The 9,290-nt window shown below is 37.3% G+C and overlaps 1 long non-coding RNA gene across 1 annotated transcript; it reads right to left on the reverse strand.

Moving 5' to 3' along the window:
- Nucleotides 1–508: 508 nt before the first annotated feature.
- On the reverse strand, nt 509–8,992 carry LOC309503800. The gene is made up of 3 exons (XR_014207868.1): nt 8,890–8,992; nt 8,725–8,807; nt 509–1,818 (listed from the first exon to the last, which is right to left on the reverse strand). It is a non-coding gene; the product is annotated as an uncharacterized lncRNA (long non-coding RNA).
- Between the last annotated feature and the right edge of the window lie 298 nt (nt 8,993–9,290).

The following is a 9,290-nucleotide window of genomic DNA, read 5'->3' on the forward strand; positions in this document are numbered from 1 at the left end:
TTTGCTTTTAAGTACAGTTTTAACAGCTCTATAGAAGCTGGAATAATACAGACCTTTGGTCATTCTGTAGAAGAATTGAGTGGTTAATACTGAGGCTGAACAGAAGCATATGTGTATTTCATTCATATAAGAGCCCTATCAGACCAAAGACCTGAAACTCATAATCAATGAGTGGATACTGAACATATGGCCCAAGGTTTAGCCCAATCAATGGCTATGCATTTTCCTGCATTGAGGACAGTCGGAGAGACAGGGAAGCTTACAAGTGTGTCCATGTGTGTGTGGCTTTGAGACTTACAAGCAAAAAGAAATGCTTTACTCTTTCAAGTGCTCTGATTGGACCTTGGGCAAGCAATCTTTTGTTTTGGGAGAATGGGGAGGTTGGATTCACTACCCTCCTTTATCTAATGGCCCAGGTTGGGATAAAATGGCCTTTGCATAGAACAAAAGGTCCACTAATAAAAATGAAACAATGAAGGGAGACAAGCAAGGCCAGTGAGCAGAGCGGTAGAGGACTGAGTATTTTCTACTCTTCTGTCTATTTATCAAATATAATATCAACATCATTCGTTTTACAGTGCCATAAGTGAGGGAAAAAGAAGGAATGTACACTGCTTTGTAGGACACCATAGAGAGAAATATTCAGGGTTACCAGCCCTGCAAATTAGAAATTTGTGCAGAGTAATGATAACAGTTTGCAAACTTTTCACTGAGACTTTCCAAAGGTTTACAGAAAGGGCTCTAATATACTGTAGTATTTTTCGTTTAACAGGAAATGTTGTCTTTCATGTTTAGGCACATATCTTTGCAAATCTATAAATATTTGTATCATCCATTAATGGTGGGCGATACTAATACTTCCTTCAATCCTGGTTCAATATGTAAATATGTATGGTTTTTGATAGTCTAGACAGCAAAACAGCTAAACGGGGTTGAAATGTGATTCCAATCGGATTTTTACAGCTGTATCTCAGTCTGGATGTTCAGGCTGTTCAAATTGCATTTCAAACTGTCTTTTGCATCACTCTTAAAGTGACACAAAAGGATAACGTCAAAACCCGGTGACGGAAATGCCAGAAGTATTTATACATTCATACATATATATAATACCAGTCTCCTTTGTCGCTGAGTTTTTCTTGTGCGACAGAGGAGTTCTGCACCGCAATTCGACAGGATGCTTATTTGGAGAGTGAGATGATGCACCTCCATTTAACCTGCATCTGTTTCGAAAGCCTTGTCACATACTTGTCGCCTACGTTGTTACCAAAGCAACCCATGCAGATAGGTTGATTATGTCTGGACACACAAATCTCATTTGATCACTTGCAATTAATAGTGCAGACAGTCTGCCTGAAAAGATCTGATTTGAGAAAAAGTCTGATTTGCCAATGAAATGCAGTCTGAACATAGCCTAAAGAGTGTTAATACTGTGGCTCTGACTATGTCCGTTTGGTCACACTAGGGGGGCAGAAATTACACATCTTCATCTTCAGAGGGCAATACTCACATGGTATATTCATCATTCCAGTTATGGCCGCACTTTCAGAATAGTTCTACCAGAAAGACTCAGAGGGCAGGTGAACGTTTACATGGTATTCATTCCATAAAGCATTAACAGATGCTGGCGAGTTGCAATGATTCATGTCAAGTTGTATAGAAAAGTTCTTAGGCGTAGGCCCCGTCCTTAGTTTTACTAAGGAATCCAAATCCTGGGGGATGTAGATTTGACTGATCCTTCCAGAAGATGAACGTCGATGGATGGACAGGGACCAAACTGGTGGTGGTGGGGAGGATGGAGAGGAACGTCAGCGTCATCAACTGCGAACGTAAAACAGAGTGTTCGGTGCTTATATACTCCAGTGTCAAGCAGTAATTGGCCAGACCTATTAGTATGAATGACGTGGCATTAGAGTCTTCCTGGTAGAACTTATGCTAAAAGCTATCATTTCTAAAATAGTTTTTTTAATCAATCAATCAATCAATCAATCAATCAATCAATCAAACAAACAATCAAACAAACAATGGCACATTTAAAAACAACACAAGTTTTACACTCCCAAAATTACAAAACGTCAATACACATATAAAACACAATACTCATCACTATTCAGTCTCCAAGCATCTAAGGGCAATTATATGCAACAGAGTAGAGATACATCTTCAACACTGACTTAAAACATTCAATCGAGTCACAGGAACTAATATGTAGAGGGAGGCTATTCCAGAGGTGAGGCGCTGCCACAGAGAAGGCACGATCTCTTTTAGGCCCTGTCCACACGGAGACGCGTTTCGCTGTATACGTATACATTTTTTATCGTATTGGTGTTTCGTCCACACGGATCCGGCGTTTTCGGAGACTGAAACCGCTATTTTTTGAAACCGGGTCCCAAGGTGGATAAATCTGAAAACGCCGCCCTTGCGTTTTCGTGTGTACGGCCAATCCGTATATTTTGCGAAACGATGATGTCATTACACCAAGTGTCAACTAGTCAGACACCGTTAAGTCACAGCAACTACATTTATGGTTTTTCATATTGTTCAACAAAGTTCTTGATTAAAAAAGAAAAAAGAAAAAAAGAAGCTACTGTGCCTAATATTATTGTTGTATACAGCGCGCAAGGTTTATGCGCGAGCTCCAAGTCTTCTTCTCCGTTTTTAGTGTATGTCTGAGGCAGAATTACAGCGCCACATACTGGTCTGGCATGTATACTACATCGTTTTGAGTCGGTTTCAGTGGTTTCGTGTGTAGGGGAGACCGGGGACAGTTGCAACAGGGGACGGTTGCAACATGTCATTTTTCTCCAATCAGAAACAAGCTAGAGTGATGACACTCATACTGCACATGCACAGTTAGACCCTCCACCCACCAAGAAGACAGTAGACATATTCAACATCTGCTGATGTATTTATTGAACAAAACTTGTTTTGGAGGTATGAAAGTAAATTTTTTCATGAGATATATTTTTGTCATACTGTCCTGAAATTTTGTATGATTTAATCAAAACTTACATAGTTTGAATGGTTGTTGGGTTGACTACTAAGTGACATGGTTAGCATGTGTCAAAGTCAGCGTGTCCAGCAGGCACATGATGTTCTGTCATGGCTGATAGGGTCGGGGACGGTTGCAACATGTTATAAATTGCATGTTTAATAAAAGTTTGTTGCATTACAAATTGTTAAATTCTTCCTGTCTGACACTGAAATATGGAGAGATTGAATAGCATCTGTAACACCTGCACACTGAATCTATGTTCTACACATGAACAAACAAAACTCAATAACTGTTATTTGATAAATATGACTAAATAAATAAATAATAGGCTACAATAATATTATTGAAATAAATAATACTATAATATTATAGTAGGCCTAAAACAGTTAATATTTTCAGAATTCTTTGCTCATTGAGACAAAAAGCTTAAGTTAATTAATGAAATTTAAGGTATTTTTAACATGTTGCAACCGTCCCTGGGTTGTGTTGCAACCGTCCCCTGGGTCGGGGTCAGTTGCAACATCTGACTTCTTCCATTCAAATAAATACTGTGAACGATATGTCATATATAATCATCTTTAAATGGTATGGGTAATTAGCAGACAGATGCAAGTTTAATATATACAAATTTGGTTGGTCTAGTCCAAATAGTCTCTGAGTAATTGAGAGAAATGCAAAAAGTGTTGCAACTGTCCCCGGTCTCCCCTACGCAGATATTTCTGGGAACGGGAAAAAAAAATATCGGATAGGGAAAGCTCTGGCTTCGTGTGGATGTGGCCTTAGTCTTCAACCGGAATTTTGGGACATTTAAAAGGAAACTGAGACTATCTTAAAGGTCTAGGAGATGATGCTGTAACAGGCTGGAAGTATATTCTTGAGCAATTTTCAGATCAATGCTTGGTTAAGTCTAATATAAAATTTTTCCACCATTATGACGAGCAAAGCAGGTTAAGTAATGATAGCATTTTCATTAGAAAATGCTTCCATAACCGTTAACCGTACTCAACTGAAAAAACGATTCACTCAGAAATTGCTAGTAAAAAAAAAAGAAAAAAAAAAATTACATAGAAAATGGCAAGTTACACATTGAATTAAATGTGAGATAAAATACTATTTTTCTTGTAAAACATACTCCAATAATCTTTTTTATTTAACTTATTTAAAATAATTTTTTACAGTGCAGGAAAACTAAGCTGGTGGAACAGCTTTAGTGATGTGGCGACTCGCTAAGGTAAATCAGGTGTGGCTAGGTAACTAACTCTAGCTAATATTTGGTTGAAGTTACAAGTCAATATATTAACTAACAGATGAAGTGAACAGGAGAAATGCCTGAAAATCACACTCCAATGTTTGTTTACCAATGAACACGTCATCACAGACATATTTGTTTGTACATTCTAATCCTGATTTCGAACCACACTGGGAAAAAAAACGTAACTGTCAAAAACAGTAACTGTTCGACTAGATGGAATTATGTTTATATTTGTGTATGTGTGCATGAGAGAGAGAGAGAGCAGAACAATAACAATAAACATTAATTGTGATGTGATCCCGTGTTTCTCTAAGTGATGTCTTGCATTGCACATCCATGGGAATGCGCTCTCCTCCAATGCTGTATGTTGAAGTGGTTGTACTGTCGTAGATATGCAGAAACTGTGAATGCAAATGAACCCCCTGCACCTGTACCTTCCAATTACCTCCCAAGAATTGCATTAAGCCTCTGGAGCCGAGGCTCACTGGAATAACAGAATAACAGATGAGATGGCAAAATTACTAACGTGCCTGGCAGGAAATTGGAAAATGGGAAATCTGTCTGGTGAAAGTATTCAATTACTGTGCTCCTTTTCCACACGTTCGGCCACGTTTCTGAAACATGGTAATTTCCGCTTTTCTCACCGCCTCTTGTGCTGAGAACAGAGCCTACACCAATCACAGATTATTATTACACAGATATGAATAATACACACTCAAGTTCATGGCTGCACCCTCAGCTCTTTTCCCGGCTCTGCTGTTATGCTTTAGAACGATGATGAGTTTAAGATAAAGAAGGGTGGAATTTGGCAGCATAAAGGACGACATCAGGCTCGCCCGCACCTTTAAAGTCAAATAAGAAATCTTTAATCTAATCGCACACTTAGGCTCAGTGCAGGCGCACATAAACAGACACCCTCCCTCTACCCTTCCAAGTCAGTTCTGCCGTACCCGATCCCCCGGTTCCTCTCTTTTCAGCTGGGAGATGCTATGTGTCTAATTCCACGTTGTTATTGATGCTGGCTGCTCCCCTCGATAAGAGCAGGCGGAAAAATCAATCACTCCCATTAGACGCTGAGAGAGTGACAAGAGGGCAAACCCTGGCAAGGGCCCCCACACACCCCCTCACTGCATTTGCTACTGTGCGCTTTGCTCTTTTACTGTATCTTTCATTTAAGTGTCTCTTTTACATGTCTGTTTGTCTACCTTTGTCATGCCTTTCCCCATTTCACACTTTTAAAAGCTCAGCTTGTGTTGAATGTATCATTTGTTATGTTGGTTTATGATTTTACACTTGTAAATAATAAATAAATATATAAAGTGAATACAAATATATCAAATAATAATAATCACAACAAATAAAATAACAAAAATAAATAATAAACTTCTAATAATCGCAAATAATAATCTGTACTTTCAAATTGTACAATTGTGCGTTGTTTCATAAAGAGTTTATGAAACCTATCTTTTCAGATGCCATTACATTTAATGATAAATCATGAAAAGAAGACATACACTCTCACCTGATGGAATTTCTGCACAATTTGCTCAATCAACACAAAGGTTAATAATGTTAAAGTTCTCCATTCACCCAAAACTCCAGCTTCTGTTCATAAGAGAGGGTCATGATCTGTGCCGTAATGGGAATGATCACCACCCACCACAGCTGCAAGTTTGGGGCAGATCAACTGTCTACCGAGTGCACTTATTTTCAATTCATTATAGGCCACAGCCATCGTCGATAAACAGTTTGCAGGAAACAAAGGCACCTGGATCCATCATGTATTGTAATCATGCAGCACCACATGCACTAATAAGCATTTGGATGTTTGTTCTTTAAAGTAGACGCTGACTGTCCAATAAATGGGATTGTGAATCTAAGGTTTTATGAAGATGCAGTTTAAAAGCGTAAAACAATTGATTTGCAAAATTCGAAAAGTTTTATCAGCACGCGCGCTATTTACAGCCTGAAGTCCAAGAGCAAAAAGTCTCTACAGAGGACGTAATGACATTCTAAAACCTCCAAGAAAATCGTGAACTGATCCGTAAAGACACACCTGAAGTCAATAATGAGCGAGGGAAACAGGACAAAAGAATAAAAGAACGAAACTGTGATTCATCAAAACAATTTTAGCAAATAAATAACGGAGCAATCTTCGAGCTAATGGAGCCCTTTCACAGTCGAATAACTCAGCACACACACTCCATTAACTAAACTCAATACCAAGATCATTATTATCTGATAGACATACAAAAGAAGCACCCCATAGCCAAGCCTCTCAGTCCACATAGCGATTAATTACTTTAATTCACCTAATGTTAAATAACAATATATGTGAGTGTATGTCCTGCAGAGCCAGACTCACAATAAAGCAGCATCTCTAAATTGTCTCTATGATGATCTCTGCTCAGATTGATTATCTTATCAGCATTCACTTGCTTCACAAGTTACATTATTTTCCTATTAGGCCCAGTCTACATTTAAATCTTATTCTGTAAAGGGCACCATCTAACGTAATGTGCTTTTTCTTTCCTGAAAAAACAAACAAACAAAAAAACTAAAAAACAAAGGCACAAAAGTGCATGGGTCTGATTTCCTAGCAAGCCCCAATAAAGCATGTGTTTGTGCATATATGATAAGTAACATGATACCAGTGTTTGGGTCAGCATCACTTTCAATGACCCCCGTTTTAGAGATGCTCTACAGAGCTGCTTTATACCTGAATTGAACTCTCATTTTATATTTGATGATCTTTAAATATTACTGAATAAACAGTGAACTGACCTCATCTGATCAATGACACTATTTTCTTTTTAGAGCTGTTTTACAGCAGAATTGAACTCTGTTTGCATCATTGAATCATTATTTTCCTGTTTATCCCTGTAAAGCGGCTTTGAAACTATCTGTATTGTGTAAAGCGCTATGTAAATAAAGGTGACTTGACTAGGACTAGAGTGACACAGAAAGAGTTTAAACTCTTGGCAGCCATCCCTCTTTCTTATTCTCTTTCCATCTCTGTATTTCCCCTGTACTGATTTCCGATCCTGAGCTTGAGGGTAAATCCTGCTTAGCATTGCCATTCAGACCTGCACATGAAATCCATTTCTTGGCTCTCCTGTCTCTTAAGGGTGAATCTGTTCTAAAAAAGCACTCAAGTATTGCTTTTCTCTCCTCTCATTCATTTACCTGCTGTCAGTGAAACTAAACCTTTAGTTCAGGGGCGTCGCTAGACCCTTTTTACCAAGGCACGAGCCCCTGTAAAATATTACAGATACATCCTTATCTGACAATCGAGGTTGCCATAGACTGACCAGCGAATAATTTCCCTTGATAATATTTCAGCAAGTATGTCATGTGTGTTTTCTATCAGATGCTTAGAATCAGAACTAGCGATGCCAGAATCTGAATGAATCACTGATCCAATCAACAAAAATGACTAACTGTCCTCAATTCAGTTTGATTCATGCACTTATGCAGTCAATTGTTTGCAGCGGTTTCTCACACCAAAATATTAACAGGATATTTTATAAGACAGAAAAAAAATTGCACTGGATGAGCCGGCGCTTCTATCTTTTATCATTTGTCGGAGATGAAGCAGATTTTTATTGCTCATGCAGATTTATTCCATATTTATATCCATTTTATATCAAATGTATATCCATATATCCATATTAATCAAACAAATAAAGAGTGTCAAAATATGTGGACACTTTTTTTGAAAGGCTAGAAACACCCCTGCTTTACTCTAATCACTCTGTAATTAAAACTAAAATCAAGGCCTATAAACCACTTCTAATGTGTGAACTTTGAAAACACAAATGAAAAATAGCCCATAATGATACGATCTTAGTTTTTTTTACTTAAATATATGATCAATTAAATATATTCTGTTTGTATAAGTTCTATATTTTTATTGCTTTCATAAATGCTGCATATATTTCGTTACATAAAAATATAAATGTCAAAATAATAAAAAGAGGAGGGCCTCTGATATTAATCACATAATTCTCTTTTAATTGAGAACTGTACAGTTTCGCCTCCATAAGTCAGTTATAGAACAATACTGCCATCTTTTGGAAATCTGTCTGAAACGCCTCTACTGTACTTGAGCTAGTAGCAAGATTTAAGTTAATAATTGTTACAGTTAAGTTAAAAATATGTTAAACTAAATGACTGACTGAAAGCTCTCTCATTTTTTTGGTAACTGTGACTGTCAAATATGACAAAAAGATATTTCCTTTGCGTGCATTGTGTGATTAATTAGACCATAAATTAGTATTTGGAATATAGCCTTAAACTAATTTTCAGTGAGTTGGTTCCACCTTAAACCCTGGGTTATGAAAGCCGTAGTCCAGAACAGGGCTAGCACTGGTTTTGTGGGAATAACCTTGAACTGCAGTGCCAAAGGAATGACAATGCTGTTACAGTATTACAGTGAGTTGTTTAGCAACAGACAACCAATCAAAAACTGAGTGCTTACCTCATTAAATATTCATGTGAGTTGCAGAGTATAGTTGCAGAAACATTCACATAGTTATCTTAGTTGTTGTTTGGATTCAGAATCTAAGGGAAAAAAATGAAGAATGTACAATGATGACAAATTGTGTTTAAAGAGTGACCTGACTATCCAAAAATAATAACTAACCCATGGTGTAGTGGCTAGCAATCATGGTCTTGAAGTACCCCAACAAACTGCATTATGGATATCTCCATTATTAACTCATCAGATCCTTAGTAGAAACCTATCTGAAATGAAAGTTAAGGGAAACACAAAATGTGGCATGGTGGGATTACTCCAGAACTACGGTTGGGAAACAATGTTAGCAGCAGTGAAATGTGGAGTTATGTGGAAATGTCACGAATTATAGCCTGGTTTATGCGAACTTCAGTAGACCTACTCTAGCTTTTATTTTATTTATTTAATTTTTATATAATTGTGACTTTTTGTCTCATAATTTCTACTTATCAAAATTTCAACCTTTAATGTCATAATTTTGACTTTTTAGGTCATAATTATGACTTTTTATTTTGATAAATTATTAGACA

This window comes from Leuciscus leuciscus (assembly GCF_965113295.1).
Source record: "Leuciscus leuciscus genome assembly, chromosome: 7".
Lineage (NCBI taxonomy): Eukaryota > Metazoa > Chordata > Actinopteri > Cypriniformes > Leuciscidae > Leuciscus > Leuciscus leuciscus.